The sequence below is a fragment of the Canis aureus genome, chromosome 17 (genome assembly GCF_053574225.1).
Source record: "Canis aureus isolate CA01 chromosome 17, VMU_Caureus_v.1.0, whole genome shotgun sequence".
In the NCBI taxonomy this organism is placed as follows: domain Eukaryota; kingdom Metazoa; phylum Chordata; class Mammalia; order Carnivora; family Canidae; genus Canis; species Canis aureus.
In genome coordinates, this window is record NC_135627.1 from 29,003,609 (window position 1) to 29,023,927 (window position 20,319).

Sequence of the window (20,319 nt, forward strand, 5' to 3'; positions counted from 1 at the left end):
AAGGTGCAAAAAATTAAGCAGTCAAAACCTATCATCTATAAACATTTGTCATATACTAAACACTGTGCAATACATTTAACATATTTGTCTCTCTTTTTTTTAAAGGCTTAAAATGTATTTTAATAAGTTGATGCTGCATTACTGCTCCATTTCTCAGAAAAACTCCAAAGGTATCAGGGACAAATCAAACATGGTACACCAAAAAAAAAAAAAAAAAAAAAAAAAAAAGCACAGCATAACTACCCAAGAGAGGCAAGGCTAAGAGCTACTGTCTGACCTTCAGCATACAGCAACCCTGTTTCCAAGATTGTACTAGGCCTATCAAAAGCTGTGAACAGCATCATAGACATAAAAGGGCCATTCCTGGGTTGTCCTTACCCAGAAAAAAGATGGAGGCAACTTAACACAAGGTTTTTTAAATATACACTAAAATGAAAATCTCTAAGAGAAAGGTCTTTCTTAGGACATGAAGGGGTAATATACTGGATATAACAGAATCATATGTATGTTGTCTGTGACCTCTGTGGACATTTGCCTGAATTCCCACCTGTGAGTGAATGGAATGGAGCTAAGGTCATAGGGGGATGTTTGTTTTTGTGGTGTATGTGGCAGTGTCTGTGGGGTTGGAGGATATAAGAATGAGAAAGCAAAAGAACAGGATGGACAAGAATGGAATGATCAAGATTAATGGGGGCTCTAACTGGATCCATTTTGCCATGGTTCCACCCCCCCCCCCCCGCCCCCTGCCCAGACCCTCAACAATCACATGAGACTTCAGGAATGCACCACACAGAATCAATTAGTTAAATGATATACCACACAGAACTGATTTGTTAAATATCGCCCCTCCCTTGCCTTCAGCCTCCAGTAAACTCCCTCAAAGTAGTACAGCCAAGGAAGACCTAACTATTGGGAGGAATCCCTAACACTTTTCCAGGGCAGAATTCTGGCTAGTCCAAAAAGTGTCCTGCTTTTAAGGGTTTTTGGGAAACTAGAAATTGAAATTTTTATTAGTATCGGCGACGTTTGTTTGGAGCAAATTCAGCTCCAGGAGCTGCACGGTTGAATGCAGGAGGGGTTACACCAATTGCCCCAATTCCTTCCATTGTAGCAGCCTGGCCAAAGCGTTCAGTTGTTGGTGGGGTCAATCCCAAGGTTCCATCTGGCATCATAGTGGCAGGTCCTGGAGGAGCTGGGGTACCAGCTGGCACTGGAGCAGGGGGCATGGCACCTCTATTGTTTATGCCCATAGCACCTCCCATAGCCCATCCGTATCTCCTGTTCTCTCGCATCAGGGAATGTTCCCTTGAATCCTTCCTGCTGTCGCTGCATCATTTCTTCCTGTTGCCGCCGCATCTCTTCCTCTTGACGCCTGCGCTCCTCTTGCCTGAGCTCCAGTTGCTTTCGTTTTTGCACTTCTTGGTTGTGCAGCTCTTCCATCCTCCTAAGTTTTTCTTGACGCCTCATCAAATGCTGTCTCATTAGCATGACCTGGTGCTCATGGTGAGCAGCCTCCATCTCCATCTCCAGCTTCTCACGAGCTTCCGTGATGTTGCGGTCCACTTGGTCCTGCTGCTGCTTCTCCATCTCAATCAGTGCCTCCCAGCGCATGGCATACTCATACTCAAGGGAGCCAGGCTGTGCAAATCTGGGTGGCTGCTCTCGCTCTTGTGAAATTGCTGATTCTTTATAACCAGTTTCTCTGGAAGTCCCTCTTCATCATCCAACTGGTCCATGGGCTCCACAGTCACAGGCCGAGGAAATGTGGTTAGCAGGCAGGAGCCTTCCCTGCACCTGTCCAGAGCTTTCCGAGCAGCTGGCTTCCCTGAGAATTCAACAACGCCTTTTCCTGAGGGCCTTCCTCGATCATCCACGATGACTACAGCCCTCTCCACCTGGCCAAACACGGAAAAGGCTTCCTCCAGCAGTTCATTGGAAACATACTGAGGAAGGTTTCGGACTGTAAGGGATGCACTAGGGCAGGCAAAGCGCACACGCAGCTGCTTTCCACGAAGTGGCATGTTGTCCAATTCTACTTTGGCAATCTCCGCTAAGGTTCGTGTTTCCAAGCGGACAAAGCCAAAGCCCTTATCCTTATGAATGAAGACTTCGCCTGCTTTCCCATATTTCTCAAATAGTTTCCTCATCCCCTCTTCAGTGATATCAGGAGGAAGATTGCCCACAAAGAGCCGGCTATGTTGGGTGAAGGTCTTCTCTCCTGGTTTCCTAAAATTCTTCAGGTCAATAGTCAAGCCTTCATTTTGGCTGCTGGCTTGTTGCCCGTTTGCAGGTATTGGTGGCGGTGGTGGCTGCTGCTGGTGGTGCTGCTGGTGGTGCTGCTGGTGGTGATGCTGATGATGCTTCCTTGGAGTATGGTTTCGCTTCTCCAAGTTAAAGGTTTTATTGCTCTGCATTTTTGCACCCCGCTACCGACTGTTCTCTCCTCAGAGTAACGGCGATGCTAACATATCTGTCTCTTAATCTTACATAAACACCATACACTAGGTATTGTTCTCATCTTATATATGAATGAATACCAGTACTTTTTGATGAAATTTATCATTATTTTTGGTATTGTTTTATTAAATCATAACACTTGAGATCTGTATGTGTTTTGTATGGAAGGATTTTGAGAGACAAAGGACTGGCGAAGGTCACACAACAGTAAGTGATGGATGAGTATGGAACTCAGGTCTGTCCAAATGCAAACTCTTGTAGGTACAGCATTTTCTACCAGACTCATAGTTTTCATCTCTCCTTGTAAGGCTGCATAAATATGTGTTCTGAGGCCCTGGCCCTGAAGATTTCGATTCTGTGGGTCTCCGTAAATGTCTATTTGACCAGAGTGCCATATGAGTCACAGCCTCTCTACTGTTCAACAACTTTATCTACAAAATAAAGGGCTTGGGCCCAATGATAACTAAAGTCAATGATTAGTGATTAATATCCCCGAGATAAGCAGATAGACAGTGACCTAATTAAGTATATGTGTAGGTTTTTCTTTAATAAGTGACTGTAATTTCAGTAAAAGAGCTTTCACATTCCTTTGTTGTATGGGCACCATTCAGGTATGTATGTATGTATGTATTTATGAGAAAGAGGAAGTATGAGCAGGGATGGGGATGGGGGAGGGGTGGGAGCAGAGGAAGAAGCAGACTCCCCACTGAACAGAGAGTTGGATGTGAGGCCTGATCCCAGGACCCTGGGACCACAACCTGAGCTGAAGGCAGATGCTTTAGCATCTGAAGCCAGAGGCACCAAGGTACCCCACCATTCAGTTTAATAGTCAGAAAAGTAGTATCACAATGAAATCACAAATATATTATTCTTAAGCCCTTAGAATCTATAAAACATGACCTCTAGCAAATCATTTTATATCATCACTTCAGTATAACATAATGCATGACATCTCCTTTATTATTTAGTCATTTGAGTTATCATTTGCAGCAAATCACCATTTCACTCATAAAGGAGAGCATCTGCTTCATTAAAGAAGTAAATAAGAGCAAAAAAAATTGACTTGGAAATGAGTTTTCTTTTTAACTCTCTATTAAATGAAGTTCTTATTTAATGTGATAACATTTGGTCTTGATTCTCTTAATGCAGTTCAAAAAGTAGCCTATATACGTAGATCATTTTAATAATGTGCTGCTAGAAAAAAATAATATGCTGCTAGTTTTATTTGGCACTGTGTACAATGTCTTTTTTTTTAAGATTTTATTTATTTATTCATGAGAGACGAGAGAGAGAGAGGCAGAGACACAGGCAGAGGGAGAAGCAGGCTCCCTGCAGGGAGCCCAATGTGGGACTTGATCCTGAGACTCCAGGATCACGCCCTGGGCTGAAGGCAGGCGCTACACCACTGAGCCACCCAGGGATCCCCTACAATGTCTTACACAGAGTGGATGCTCAATACTCTTGGATGTTTGTTGAATGACTATAAAACAGAGAAATATGGAAAGTAATATGGTAGCTATTTATATGGTGTTTACAAGATACTGAAGGAACTTGATCTCTGAAAATTATACTTATGAAGTTATAGTCAAGGATAAAATACAAATATTTATAATATTATACTGATATTTTACACTTACTGAAATAAATACAAGGGACCCTAAAATATTTGTATTTTCCTATACATTCTACAGATCCCTATAACTTATAAATTAAAAGTATTGTATAATATTAGAAGTTATTTATATTAATATTGCCTTGCATGCCAACAAAACAATTTAACAATAGAATTATAAATATAAATGATAAATATTGGCTTCTCTGATGAAATTTATCGTTATCTTTGGGATTGTTTTATTAAATCATAATACTTGAGATCTGTATATGTTTTATATGAAGGAATTTAAAACACTTAGCAAACATTAACTGTTATATACCAGTGACAAATGATCCATATGGTAGTACCCTTAAGCCACCTGTACTTGAAACCTTGTAAAACTCAGGCAGCCTCCCCGATTTCAATTACATGCAATATCTTGAATCAAGTATACATTAATTGTTGATCAGGTCTTAAAATAACAGCATATTGGCTATAAGAACTACCATTTATTGAGGGCTTTTGTCATTCAGGACTTTATATACGCCTCATTTAATTCTTACAACAACCACATAAGGTGGGTTTTGTTAATCCTCTTTTACAGAGTCAGAGTTTAATGTTCTGTTCAAACTCACAGAGCTATAAAATGGAGGAGCCAGAGTTTGAATGCACATCTTTTTGACTCCAAAGTCTGGACTGTTAATCACTAAGACCAATGCATTGATAACTTTATGGTATTCAGTAGGACTGACCCCTTTAGTTGTGAGTGGAGTGATGAGAAACCCAGCCAGTTCTGCTGTCTGATTTGAGGCATCAAACAATGATCTAAGTGGTCTGCATTGTTTTAAATTAGTCCAATGATCTTAATATACTCTTCACATATTTTTTTTAATTGGAAGATTTCAATCTATTAATTCTTGGGTCCAACAACACATGTAATACAAACCAGCCCCCAAAATGATGGTCTCTGAAAAGCCATATATTATAAATAACTTGAAAAGCTTTGCCAGAGTTTTCATAATGAAGTAAGGTATTTGCATTATTTTCTTTCAGCTTTTTAAAGATGTCACTTTATTTTCTTTTGGATTGCATAATTACCTTTTTTTCCCCTGTCGTCTTTTGTTTTTTAAATTTAAATTCAATTTGCCAACATATAGTATAACACCCAGTGCTCATCACAATATACACCACATCTTCTTTATCCATTCATCTGTTGAAGGACATCTTGGCTCCTTCCACAGTTTGGCTATTGTGGGCATTGCTATTATGAACAGTGAGCTGCAGGTGTCCCATCATTTCACTACATCTGTATCTTTGGGATAAATACTCCGTAGTGCAATTACTGGGTCATATGGTAGCTCTATTTTTAACTTCTTGAGGAACCTCCACACTGTTTTCCAGGTAGGTTGCCCCAGCTTGCATTCCCACCAACAGTGCAAGAAGTTTCCCCTTTCTCCATATTCTCACCAACACTTTTGTTTCCTATCATGTTAATTTTAGCCATTCTCACTGGTGTAAAATAGTATCTCAATATAGTTTTGATTTGTATTTCCCTGATGACAAGTGATGTGGAGCATTTTTTCATGTGCTTGTTGGCCATGTGTAGCTCTTCTTTGGAGAAATGTCTGTCCATGTCTTCTGCCCATTTCTTGACTGGATTGTTTGTTTCTTGGGTGTTGAGTTTGATAAGTTCCTTATAGATCTTAGATACAAGCCCTTTATCTGGTATGTCATTTGCAAATATCTTCTCCCATTCTGTAGATTGCCTTTTAGTTTGGTTGACTGTTTCCTTTGTTGTTGGGTTGCATAATTTCCCACGAGAAGTGTGGTGTAATCCTCTCCTTTGTTCTTTGGTATATAACTTGTCTTCTATCTTACTGATTTTAAGATATTCTCTTTCTCTTTTCAGCTATTTTATTTTTTTTATTATTATTTTTTTTCTTTTCAGCAATTTTAATAGTACATACCTATGGAGTTTTTGTTGTTGTTGTTTGTTTTTGTAAGTATTCTTGTTTCTGGGAGACTCTATGATCTGTGATTTCATGTGTTTATTTTTGGAAAATTCTGAGCCATTATTTCTTCAAACATTTATTCTGACCCATTATCTCCTCTTTTTCTTCTGCTTGTGTGGCAGTTGATCTTTTTGTCACGGTCTGCTACAAGTGAGCCAGGACTACTGTCCCATCTCTCCTTGGAGACATCTATCTTTCCTTAGATTTTTAGAGTGTTTACTCTGCAACTTCTGCTCCCTGATGAAGTTAAGAAGTTATGATTTTTTAGATTATCTGATTTATCTTGTTATTAGAATGGGAGGAAACTCTTCTCTACTTTTTTTTTTAAGATCCTAGCCTGAAGCTGGAAGTCTCTTTGACTTTAGTTTATGACATTTCCCTTTAAGAGAGCTTGAAAGACATCATGGATATTTACCCAAACTTGTGGTTAATTCTTACAGAGAAGAAGGTAGAAAACACAATGACTACCTTCTGAATTAGTATGATTTTGCTGCAAAGAGACAATGTCTCATCTTCAAGAAAGAAGAGAATAACAAATGCAAAAAGCTGGGACAGCAAAATAAATCCACTTTGTATTTCTACCCATTGCAGTGCTGGATGGACCATTAAGCGGAGTTTAATGAGGCCAGAGTTCCAGTTCACTTTTTTTTTCTTCCTACTTTCTCTAGAACAAATGCCCAAAATAAATATTACCTCACTCCTAGAAGTGACTGATACTATCTCTGGGCTATTTTCATTCTGAGTAACTCAAGTGGAGATATCTCTGATGATTATCAATGTGATGAACACATTGATAATCATCATATTATAAACTCATCAATTTTTCAAAAACCAATTTAAAGTAATTTTTAATGAAAAATATGTCCTAAATGATTTTTAAAGCCAATTAATTTATTTCAGGGATTTCTGCTTTGCAGAAAAGTAGTATTGGCTTGTTCGGAAAGAGATTGCTTCCAGAAATTCTGGAGTGCTCACTCTTTGTAAGATCAAAGGGCACACATGGCACTGCTAAACTAACTCAAACAACATGCTATACCTTCCTTTGGAAAATCAAGGCATAAATGCCTTTGCAGATGAGAAGTTTGTTAGAGGAAAGACACATTATCTCATGATTCCAGTTTCAGAAGAAGTGAAATTTATTTCAAATGTATGAAATTAAAGGCAGCCAGTATTTTATTTTTTTATTTATTTTATTTTATTTTATTTTATTTATTTTATTTTATTTTATTTTATTTTATTTTATTTTATTTTATTTTATTATTCTAGCTTTACTAAGATATAGTGGACAAATAAAACTGTAACTTGGAAATCCTTTCACAATATATGAGTATTTTAAATCATAATTTATGGCAAATCTATTGGTTATGTGACCACTTTACAAAACAATATTGTTATTGCATTATGTGTATAGAATATATATATATGTATGTACAGGCCTTATAATTTATGTAATACGTAATACACTATGTAAATGTACTCTCTACTCCAAATGTTTTCTCTGTTATCCATTTATAGTGCAGGATAACTTCTTTATGGGAGATAATTCATCTTTATGGTGTTTAAATATGGGCTCCCTTTCCAGCTAAGCTACATAAGACTTGTCCAAAGAGAATTTCAACTTGTTTTTAAAAACAGGAACAAACACAAACACCATGTGTAATGTCCCAGCAAGGAGGTTCCTCGGCAGCTCAGTGGTGTTTGGGCTAATATTCTGCCTAATGCAATCTTCATGTTATCAGCCCATCATCAGCTCCTCATCCTTTCAATAATGTAATATAAGTTGCTAAACCCCTAGAGCTGATTGTATCACAAAGGAATTACCCCAGTCCCTTTCTGGGAATTAAATCTACAGACAAAGGGCAGACAGCTGGTCTGCCGGCATCAATTTGACATCGGTTATTTGCTATGTACATTAGTACAATCTGCTACCACAGAATTGTAAACATTCTAGCTGTATTCTCAAGACCCTGTGTTTAAAATATTAACATCCTTCAGTGGGCTTTAAATACTCAATAATAGAGTTAAATTTACAGCAACTGAAGATATAGAAGGAAAACTTAATGAAGCGGGAAAGGCTCTGGATTTTGCAAGGTATGTTTGAGAGCCTTGAAAATCACAGGCACTGAGATGAACCTTGGTAAGACCTGAAAGTGTCATTCATGAGCTCTTAGTGATGCTGTTTCCCACTGCTTAGCTTCTTAAGAACTTTTTCCTTCTGTGAATTATCTTACACTTTGGAAAACTTGATTCCATTTGAAATTGGAATTACAGTAAACAATGTCACTACTTATTCTTGTATTTCCTGGTTGTCTGATAACTATTTGAACAAAAGTCATGTATTAAAGAATTTCTGTGTGGAAAATATAATACCCAGGGGAAAGTTTTCAGATATAATCAAACCTTATTATATTATTAGAATTCACTAGCTGAAACTCATTTACATGCTTGTGTGCAACTTTGAAAGTAGCATTTAAGATACTTTGGCTATTGCCCTGTTGGAAAATGTGAACTTCCGAAATGCTGTCAATTCCGTGCCTTTCCAATGTGCTGCATATAAACCCTTTAATCATTTTTCAGTATTAGTGCTTCCTGAAAATGAAATGTCAAATGGGATTACATATTAAAAGGGATTATATTTGAAATAGCTTTCCCAAATAATACAATTTGATGGTGCCTATGATGTGCCTGGCAGCGAAACAGGAATCTTATTTCAATTGAACTCTATTTAGGCTCTCAAATCAGAACGTTCACTTTGACTTTAACACAATAAGTCAAATTGCCCTATTCCTAAAGGCCCAGGACCTGATAGATGCTGGGTGAGCTAAACCAAATCATGTTAAGAGTAACGTATTAATGAAAACAGGAAATTAGACTTACAGTTCTAGAATGAATTTAGATATTCTAGAATAAATTATCTTCAGATGTGTTAGGCAATGCACATTATTTGTGTTATTGGTAGGCAAAACAAGAAATATTGATAAATGTATGAAGCTAATTAAACTTTTCCTGGGACTGAAAATCTTTTGAAAACTAAGTATATCTATGGCTGATTTTAAGTGCCATATCAAAAGAGGGGCACCGAACATTTCATCTATTCATATTTTGTTATACTTTTACCAGCTCAAATGTGAATATGAAAATAAATTTTTTTCTTAAACTGCTGAATTTGATCTGGAATTATTATTTAAAGACATTGTAGAAAAGAAACGCAAATATGCACATCAGTGACAACAAGCTCATGCCAATAATATTGCAGGATTTGTCCCTTCTTTCCCAGAATTCTGTTACTTTGTCTGGTGTATAAGGGATAGTCCTCAATTAGTTGTGCTATGTTTTCTCTTGCTTGGTAAGCATTTTTGGTCAAACAAGGAATGGCAGAGTTCCACAATTAGATCAAAAGATCAATCCTAATGTACCATTTTCTCCTCACCCTCCTGCTGTAATAAAGTGGCTGCAGCTCTCCAGGGGACAACTCAAAATCCTAGGACTGATATTTCTAAATTAGCTGACTCTCTGACCTTGCTGGTAATTGCGTTAGTTTATCAATGTTCAACACAATTTATTACTCTCCAATATGTACCAAAGTGTTTATCTCTCAACACTAACAATATTAAAAAATCTAAACTATCTATTGCAGCAGAAAGTGGCATTCTTTCATTAGGTAAAAACATAAATAAGTGGGATATGTCACATGACCTGCCTTAGCACAGAATAGTTGCAACTCCTGAAGGAGGGTAGCTGCCTTCTTTGATTTGACAGCATCATGTTTGCAAATTCTGGAAGAAGAGGAACCAAGTTGTATTTCCATTTGTGTGTGTATAATACAGGAATGAAGTGGTGCTTTCTGCATTGCTAAAGTAATAGCTTCCTTCTAAGAAAAATAAATGACATCAATAAAGCCTTATCAACGCACTTAAAAGCCATATGGGTACTGATAGCATCTCACTTTGACTTTCAACATGGTACAGTTTGATAGGGAAAGCATTAAGTTCATAGGTCCAATTTTGGGATGAAGACAATCAACAGTATTTATTCATTTGCTACCTTCATTTTATTATACATGATTTAAGTCTTGTGTTTGATGAGGATGGTGAACAAGCTGTGACAAAACTCAGTGTATATTAAATAACTAAAGGTATTGCCATATTGGAGTTTTGCAAAAGCAGATCTGGTTTTAATGTACTATTGATAAGGAAGTTTTGCATGACCTGGCTATTAACGATGTTAGTGACCTGCTCCAGTAGAAGTAAGAGTGATAAAGATCAAGATGTTCAATTTTAAATAATGGGCTGCGTTTTATCTACCGTACACCTTCCACCTGGAACTGGACTTCCCTCTTCTGTTTCTTCACAGATGACGCAGAAGTTAAGAAGTCTTATCTGTCCACTCACCTACCTATTTCCCATGGAACCGAATCCCTGTATTCATTCCTCACTCATAAGGTGTGGGTTTCAAAGGCAGCTTGTATTAGGATAACATTGCTTTGAAGGCTTGCAAAGCATTTGGTGTCTCCTTAAAATCTTAGTGTCTTGAAATTATAGCTCATTATTATTACTATTATTATTTTACATTATTAATAATTGTTAGGCTTATGTTCTTTCGAAAGGAGATTTGTTTTAATTTCTCTTGTTCACCAGCAGCTCATTTCAGTGCAAAGGATAAAATTCCTTTGGTAAGGGAACTTTTGGATTTGCCTACTTACTGCAGTTTTCTCTAGAGTTTTCTGCAGAACTTTAGAATCCATATTGGAATTTTTTTTGTTTTAATTACATTCAAAAGTCATAGAAATTCTTTTAGTTTTTAAAAATTCTCAACTTCACTGACATCCCTTTAGAGTTTGAGTGCTATTTATGCTGCATTAACATTGCCAGCCCTAATCAGGAAACCCCCAAAGTGTGTCCACCATGTACAATGCTCAAGCTTAACTACCTATGCAATCTGCTATGTTTTAGATTCAGACTAAAGACTCACTGAGTGCTATTAGAAGCCAAATTCTATTCTACTCATTGCATTCTTTCTAATCACCTGGAAAGTAGAATAAATAAGTTTTTGTCTATTTGAATATAATTTGACTCATGCTTTGATTAGCCTCATAGCATTTTGTTTTAAAAAATAATTATATTATTTCATTCAGGTAAAATTGGAGGATAAATAAAAGTTATTTTGGGCAATAAAGATACTGTATTTTATAAAAAAGAAGTCTTTATAAAAATGAAAAAAGAATGATGAAGATTTATTGGCTGCCTATTGTTTGACTCTAGTACTTTAAATATGTTACCCACTCTTCTAAAGATATTAATTAAGCATTTAATCTGTGAAGGGAACTGTGCTTACTACAGAGGATATAAGGGTGCATAAGGTAATGTTCCATGCATTCAAGGGAATACAGAGAAATGAGCAACCCCTTCTTATATAAAGATCTACTTGATACAGAAGTGGTGAGTACAGAGTGTTATAGAAACACATAGGGGACTTATCTGGTCCACCTGGATTAGGAAAGGCTATACAAAGTAACCCTAGTGTGGAGGTCTGCCTTCTGTTTAGAAACCTTCCCTTCACTTTCTATCCTCTATCCCTCTTTCCATTCTTCCCTGCCTCCTTCCTTTTTCACTTTTATAGATTTTAAAAAGCTACAAAAGCATTATCTGATTCTTGTAACATATCTAACAATGCAGAGACATATAGAAAGCAAAGGTTAATAATCTCATTTCCACCTTCATGTACTGTCAGGAGGAATGAAAATGGGAATGGCCACTATGGAAAATAGTATGGGGGTTCCCCTCAAAATTAAAAACAGAAATACCATATGATCCAATATACCATTACTGGGTATTTACCCAGAGAAAACTAAAACACTAATTTGAAAAGATATATGCACCCCATTTCCATATTGTGGCATTATTTACAATAGCCAAGATATGGAAGCAACCCAAGTGTCCATTTTTGAATAGATAAAGAAGATATATATACATACACACGCACATATATATGGGACTATTACTTAGCCATAACAAAGGATAAGGATGGGATTTTGCCATTTGGATAACATGAATAGACCTAGAGGATACTCTATTAAGTTAGAGAAAGAAAAATACCATATGATTTCACTTGCATATGGAATCTAAAAGACAAAATGAACAGACAAAAAACTCCACCCTAGATTCAGATCTACAGAGAACAAACTGATGGTTGCCAGAGGGGAGGGAGGGTTGGAGAATAAACAAAATAGGTAAAGGGGAGTGGAGGATATAAGCTTCCACTTATGGAATGAATAAGCCATGAGAATAAAAGGTACAGCATAAGGACTACAGTCAATGATAATTGTGATAGTGTTGTATGGTAACAGATGGTAGCTACCCTTGTGGTGAGCATGGTATAACATATAGAGTTGTTGTTTCACTATGTTTACACCTGAAACTAATGTAACATTGTGTGTCAACTATACTCAAATAGTAAAAAAATAAAATAAGCTCCTTATTATTCCAGATAATGATAATTTTCTGAGGTTAACTAGAAAAGGTGATATTATATCTATATACTTTTTTCCAAAAATGGGAAATACATAGTACTATACAGTACTCTATAACTTGCTTTTTCTTTGAAAACTTTGTGAGAGCTCATTAAAATATTAGAAGACCCCAATAAAAATTACTAATGTTTTCCTTTTCTTGTTTCTGTCCATTTCTTATATTATCAGTTAGCATTATACCACATGAATTCCATTGAATGGTAAGTACTTTTCCTGCCCTTCCTCATCTTACCCATCCACCCACACTTCTCTCTGTGCACATACTAGTCAACTTGTTATGCATCCTAATATATGTATTTAAATGCATTAGATTTTTGTTGTTGTAAATTTTATGAAAATTTGATCATAGAAGTAACATAAAACTCTGTAATGGAAAAGTCAAATTCATTCAACTATTTCTCTGTGGGTGGGCAATCCAGTTGCTTTGTAACATTACAAGAGGGGGTGGCAAAAAAAGTAGCGTCCCCAAGTCACCTGTCCCCACCAACTTACCTAGATAACTTTCAAATCATCCTGAAAACCTAAGAATTCGGCCTGAGATTTAAAGAGAGAACAGCTGGAATGCTACAGAGAGAAGAGTTTGCGCTTCTAACATGTAACATTACAAGAAAACCTTGCAACAAACGTCTTTCTACATATGTTCTATGTGCTACAGCTTTTATTTCTGGAGAATAATTTCCCCTGGATAAATATGTCTAAGACTAAGAAACCTTTATAGCAATGGCTAGATTATTTCAAGGTTACGGAACTATTGATCATCAATGTATAAGGATGACTTCATCAACACAGGATCCTATTATTCTTTGTGATTTTTACCGATATAATGGGTTCAGAACCTGGTAAGCTATCAAATGTAGGTAAGTATTCAAAAGGACTTGGGCACCACAAATGATAGATGCCCACTGCACCCCATATCTGTTATACAAATTGCAAATCTTTTTCTCTAGCCTTTATTTTGGCTTTTTGTTTATGATATCTCTTGTCATATAATTACAAAAAAAAAAAGATATAAGCAAATTAGGTTTCTCTTCCTTTATGGCTTCTAGGTTTTGTCTTGCTAAAGAAGTTCTCTACCATTCCAAAGTTATACAAAAATTTTAAAATGTAGTGCAATTTTACTTTTTACATTTTAATCTCAATTCATATGAAATTTATTATTGTATGCGAATTGGACTCTAAATTAGTTTCTTTTTCAGATTAACATGAGCACCAAGAAACTCTTCCCCTTTCCTCCATTGAATAGTAATGCCAATTTTGTATTACAGTGCATTCATATATTTGATTATAATAGTTTTTTCATAGTTTTGATAGATACTATATGCTTTATTTTAATGACGGTTTTATAGTAGAGATTTTATTGCTATATCAAACATTTATTTTTATACAAAATAATTTTGCTCAGTTCTTAGAAAAAAAATTGGTACTCTGATTAAATTTTCATTAAATTTGGTAAGGATCGGGCCATCTGGGTGGCTTGGTGGTTGAGTTTCTGCCTTCAGCTCAGGGTGTGATCTCAGGATTCTGGGATCGAGTCCTGCATCTGGGATCGAACTCCTATAAATTCTTCTCCCTCTGCCTATATCTCTACCTCTTTGTGTGCGTCTTTCATAAATAAATAAATAAATCTTTAAAAAAAGTTTGGTAAGAATTGACCACATTATAGTCAATGGGAAGACCAAATCTTCCCACCCAAGAGCATGGTCTTTCAATTTAGTTATTTTCTTATATCTTTTAATAAGATTTTGTAGCTTTCTTCATATAGTCATGTATCTTTCTTGATTAATTCTTACTTAGGTAAGTTGTAGTTTTTACTGCTATTGTGAAAGGAATACTCTACTATTTCAAATAGTAATTAGTGACTAGTAACATAGACAAAAGCTACAGATTTCAGTGTATTTATCCTGCATAAAGACAGCTTCCCAACTTCTCTTATTGTCATGGCTTGATAGTACAGTTTCATGGGTCCAGTAAAGGAATTTTTGTTGTTTCTTTTCTAATATTTATGCTAATTATTTGATATTTTTTATTTTGTTGAGTGAGTGAAAAATCTTCTAAGCAATGTAAAATTTGGTAGACATTGGGGTTATCTGTCTTATTGTTAATTTTGGTAAAAAATGATTTAAACGTATAACTTATGATTTTTGTAGTGGCTTTTATAATAGTCTCTACCACATTTAAGTAACTTTCTTCTATTTCCTTTATATTTAAAATTAATGAAATAATTGATTTTTTCAAGTATTTATTCAACATCTATCAATATAATCATATGGGTTTTCTTATTTAATTTTTGATGTGATTATGTTGTTGAATCATTTATGTATTCCTGAACTTAATCCCTACTTCTTGTCATAGGTCTTATAGATTCAGCTAATTAGTATTTTATTTAGAATTTTTATTTGTATCACAAGTCAAAGTTTTATCTATATTTTCTATTTTGTACTATTTTATCAAGCATTGATATCCTGTTAGTGACTTTATGATTGTTTTCCTCATTTGTCATACTGAATTTCCTTTGTTCTCCAGTTCTAAAGAGTAGATAGAGGGCAATTTTGTTTCTAGAAAAGGAAACCTGAGTTTTTTTTTAAATCAATATATTTTTATTTAAGGAATTTTACATGTGATTCCTTCCACTGCCCATCATTGCAATTCCTCCAAAGTAAGGATCATAATCTTCAGAATAGCCCTTTTAAAAAGAATTTTTGTTCAATCTACATTTGTCACTGTCAGTCCAGAGTTCTTTCAGCTGGGCTTCTTTGCTTTACACTTGAATATGGACATACTTCAGTTCCCCACCTGTAATCTTTGGGATCCAATTTTTTTTACCACCCTAGATGTCAAATTGTAGGAAACACATTGATTGCTATTTTGGCAAATGATCTAAAATTATTATTCCTTGATAGGAACCAGATTTCTTTAACAGCAAATAAGATGTCTTTTGAGGTATTGTGTTTGTTATCATAAATTTAATTATCTGAATTTATTGCAGAGAGAACATTCCTCTGATTTGGAGATTTGAGCCAGATGACTTGTGAGGTCCCATTCAACCCTAACATTGACAATTACTGAATTACATAGGTGTTAAGAGTGTGGCCTCTAGAGTCAGATTCCTGGGTTTGGATTTGAGCTCTAAGACTTACTAGTTGTGGCAATTTAAGTATCTATACTAAGCCTAAGTTTCTTCATTTTTCCAACAGTAAGAATCAAATGAAAAAGTCTACATAAGGTATTTGGTGCAGTGTTTGGTGCACAATATACACTCTGTAAATAATTACCAAGTACTTTCAAGGGGGTGGAACCTTTCCACCAAGTTGTCAGAAAGAGTACTCTTGATTTACTTCTTTTTTTCTTCATTTACTTTTAAGATGTGGTTTGTACACGAAAGAAAATTACTCTTTTGATCTTATGGTATTCTAGACAGTGTCTTCCTTCATATAATCCTTAGTCTTTTTCTAAAAAAAACTACCTGTTTCTTAAATGGTGTTATTTTTCATTGTCTACTTTGGATGCTTTTCCTCCTCTGCACATATTCTCTGGGTGGTTTCAAACGCTCTCTTGGCTTTAATTATCATCTATTTGCTGATGACTCTCAAACATCTCTTTTTCCTGAGCTTCAGGCCTATATATCTAACCTGCCTACTAGTTGTTCCCATCTGGAGATCCCACAGGCTCTGCCACTGAAATACAATCAGAACTAACCCACCATATTTCCTAAGATGTTCCCCTGAGATTCTTTTCCTCCAATGTTACCTCTCTCAAGCAATGATGGCACTATCCTTGTTCAGACCAGAAATCTGAGTTCTCCTTGACCACTTCACCCTCTCTCCCCACCCCGCCTCTAGTTCCCAAGTTTTAAAATATTCTTTAAAGGAGTATATCACTCTCCACCTTTAGTGACACCTCTCTAGCTTTGGAAAGTTTTAATAGGACCCCCCTTTTAGTAATGAGACAGATTTTTGAAAATGCAAATCTGATGGTTCAATCTTGCTATTTTAGAATCATTTTGCCTCAACCCTCCCACTTTTTACTCCAGCTGTAATGAATTTCTTTTAGTTACTTGAACACATCATACTCTCTCTTGGTTTTATGTCTTTACATACTGGAATTCCTTAACTGGAATAGTTTATTATTGTTTGTTGACTAACCTACTGTTCTTTATCTTTCAGGTATCTGCTTAACAAAAGCAATACCAACAATAATATCAATGAAGGCAATGATAATGATAGCAAACAGTTAATGTATACTTGCTATGTGCCAGGCACATGATAAATGCTTTAAACACATCATCCCTCTTCATCTTCACAAGTCGGTGGAGGCTTCATAATTCTCACACCTAAAGAGTTTAAATAATTTTCTCCAAAGAAATGGAGCCTGTACATGGAGGAGTTAAAATTTCAACCTAGTTCTCTCTCACTGCCTCCAGAGCCTATTCTCTTTAGATAGCATCTAGTAAGGACTAGGTCATTTCTCCTTTATGTACATGTACTCATCACACTGTCTCCATTTGTCTTAGTCCACCTGGGCTGCAATAACAAAATACCCTGGACTGGGTGGCATGAAAACCACATTTATTTCTTAAGGTTCTGGAGGCTCAGATATCTAAGATCATGGTGTTGGCAGATTTGGTGTCTGATGAGGGATTCCTGGTTCATAGATGGCTATCTTTTAGTGTCTTCATGTAGCTGAAGGGGCTGGGAACCTCTGTGAGATCTCTTTTATAAGGGTACTAATCCCATTCTCCAGGGCTTCCATGACTTCCTAAACACTTCCTAAGGTCCCACCTCCTGATACTGTTACCTTTGGAGTTAGAATTTCAACATATGAATTTTGCAGGGACATAGAGATCATCTAACACACTTACCATACTATAGTGTTATCATTTGCTCCATTCTATGTGCCTCCAACTAGTTTGTAACCACTGTAAAATCAAACAAGAGACTGTTTGTCCTTGTATAACTCAGTTCTGAGCACAGTGACCTGCACATAGCAGGTGCTTAATAACTATTTGACATATAACCCAGATATCTTAGGGCTTCACTGTCCTTTAGCCATCCATAGTCTTTGGAAGTCTAGCATTTTTCCTCCAATTCTAATTCTAGCACTATTTACTCATGGTCCCTTCTCTCTGCTTCTGCATTACAGCTTGCCATCTTGGTTAACCCTAAGTCCTATCTTTAGCTTTTTTCTCTCAAAAACTTCTAGCTCACTTATGATGTTACAAGTTTGTTAATTTCACTGAATTCTTGAGGACTTTAGGGAGGGATAATGCTTATCCCTCACAGCCTCCCATCCTCCTTCTTTCTGGTTTCCTTCTTAATGTTTGCTGTCTTGAATCCCTAACCCATGACTCTCCCTGCCATGTTCAACATCCAGGTAGGTATGACTTTATATGACTTCCTGGAATCCTATCAATAAATATGTTGTCGTCCTATTACAGTTGAATGAATGAATGAATGAATGAATGAATGTGTAAATGAGTGAATAAATTTAGGCTGAAAATTTGAACTTAGACCTATGTTCTATAATTTTAAGCCATCTCACAAAACTTTCTTGGAGGCTGGATGATTGAATATAATGATATACCACATCTAGTAAAAACATATTTTCATGGGTAAATTCTATTTAGCTATCCTTCAGGTACTGTGTTATAAGAGAAATTGTTTGTTTTTTCAAAGTGTATGTTATTATTGTGGGCTCTGAGATGGGGGAATGTGTCCTATACTCTTCATGCCTGCCACATGATTTAGCAAAATGTCTTGTGCAGAGTAGGCACTCACTTAATAGTGAGTTGATTGATTGAATAATTATTCCACCTATAAACACTTCTGTAGTACATTACCTGATGAGTGTCTATTTCAACATGACGATGGCTATGACCTTCGTGTAGTTCATTAGCAAATGAAAAGTATCCTCATTTCCATGGAAGGAAATGAGAATATAAAAAATGTGGTTCTATTTGTAGTGCCATTACTGTCTCACTGTTTGATTAAGAACAAATTCTTAACCTTTTAATGCTACCAGTTACCTATGACTCTGATCTCAAGGGCTACTGCAATACCAAAATCCTGGGGAGGATAATATAATAACCCTGACCTATTTGAAGGGATAAAAATAGGCCACAAATGAGGGAACTCATTGGCCAGAATTAATCAGTAGTAGAGGAGAGGTGAGATCTTTAGAAACAAACAAGCAAGCAAAGAAGCAAACAAGCAGTTTCACAATCACATTTTGTAATCATAACACTTCCCTCTGAGAGTATCACCATTTTGCTGATAAGGACATTGAGGTTGAAAAATTTTAAGTAATTTGAGCCAAATCATGTAACTAGTAAAAGGTGGCCATTTCTGGTTTAGTGTTTTCTCCCTTCCCATCCCGCCCTCCTCATTAACCCATTATTCATTGTCACTTTCTCAGTTTTGAAATGTTTGTGGTAGAATGCCTAAAGCTATGACATCCCAGTTCCTTAGGAAAAGGAAAACAAAATTACTCTAAATTAAAGTGTCAGCTGACAATGAGAAACCTGTTCATAAAACCTTTGAACATTACCTATTGCTATGCATCTAATGTGCATTTACAGAACCTTTTTTTCTGTGCAGGGCACTATGCTGTGTCCCAGGGGCATAAAAAGAAGAGAGAAACAAGCTCTCTGTCGTTCAGGGGATTCTGGGTCATAAAGAGTGAGAAGATGCTCAGGTGGACAAGGGAAGGCATTTCAGGTAGACTGAAAAGCAGGTCCATACACAGCCAGTAGGTAGGTCTGTGCATTTAAGGGTTGCCAGTGTTTCAGTCTAGCTGGAGGGCCAAGGGCCATCACAGAAGCGAAAGCACAAGAGTAGAAAGACAGATAGATACAGAATCAAGGAGAATCTTGAGTTGGGAAATTTGGCTTTACCTGTAGACAATAGAGAACCGACAAAGAATTTTAAACAAGAGACCCTTAGGATTGAAATTGAATTTTAGAAACAGTGTATGTGTATTGAAGAGGAAAATGGATCACGGATAGGTAGTAGGGGTGGGAGAAAGAATGGAGACATAACTCTTACTATGAGTTGGAAGCTGAGGCCACTTTTCCATTGGCAGATAAGTGGAAGATCCTACATTATTAGACTTACTCAATCATTTTATTTGGATAGTGAACACAGGAAAGTTGGTACATTTAGTATTTTAAAGTCATCACTGAGTTGCAATTCTAGTTGCTCTTTTTTTCTAAACTAAAGCTTACCTAAGTGATTTTATGGCCTTCTTTGTGCTAAGATAGTGAAGTTTCTTTTTGCTAAGTAATGCCTTTTCCTTATTTGCTTCCATTGACTATTAAATTCTTTCTCTCATTTACCATTTCTATTATAACTGTCCTGTGTTTGCTCCTAATGTGTTGTAATTCTTCATCATCTGGTCTTCACCTGATTCTGACTCTCTCTAATATTTCTTTTTCCTCCCTTGAGGAAAGTATATCCATTTTTGGTTTCAAATGCTCATCACCTTTTGTAAATATTAAGGGAACGATTCAATTTAATTAAAAAAATAATGTTTTTCTTTTTCTTCTGTCAATAAATTACTTTTGTCATCTTTTAAAGCTGTATTGTCTCATATTTTTTTCCTGTGCTCTTGTTGTTCCGTTTTGTCGTTCCCCAGAGGATGTAAGAATATATATTGATATAATGAACAATGTAGAAATAAAAAAAAAAGAATTTAGGGTTGTATTCATATTATATAGTGTTTACTAGTGATCT

General features: G+C 36.1%; 1 pseudogene; it reads right to left on the minus strand.

Annotated features, from left to right (window-relative positions):
• Positions 1-821: 821 nt before the first annotated feature.
• Positions 822-2,458, minus strand: LOC144287496 (non-POU domain-containing octamer-binding protein pseudogene; annotated as a pseudogene).
• Positions 2,459-20,319: the final 17,861 nt, after the last annotated feature.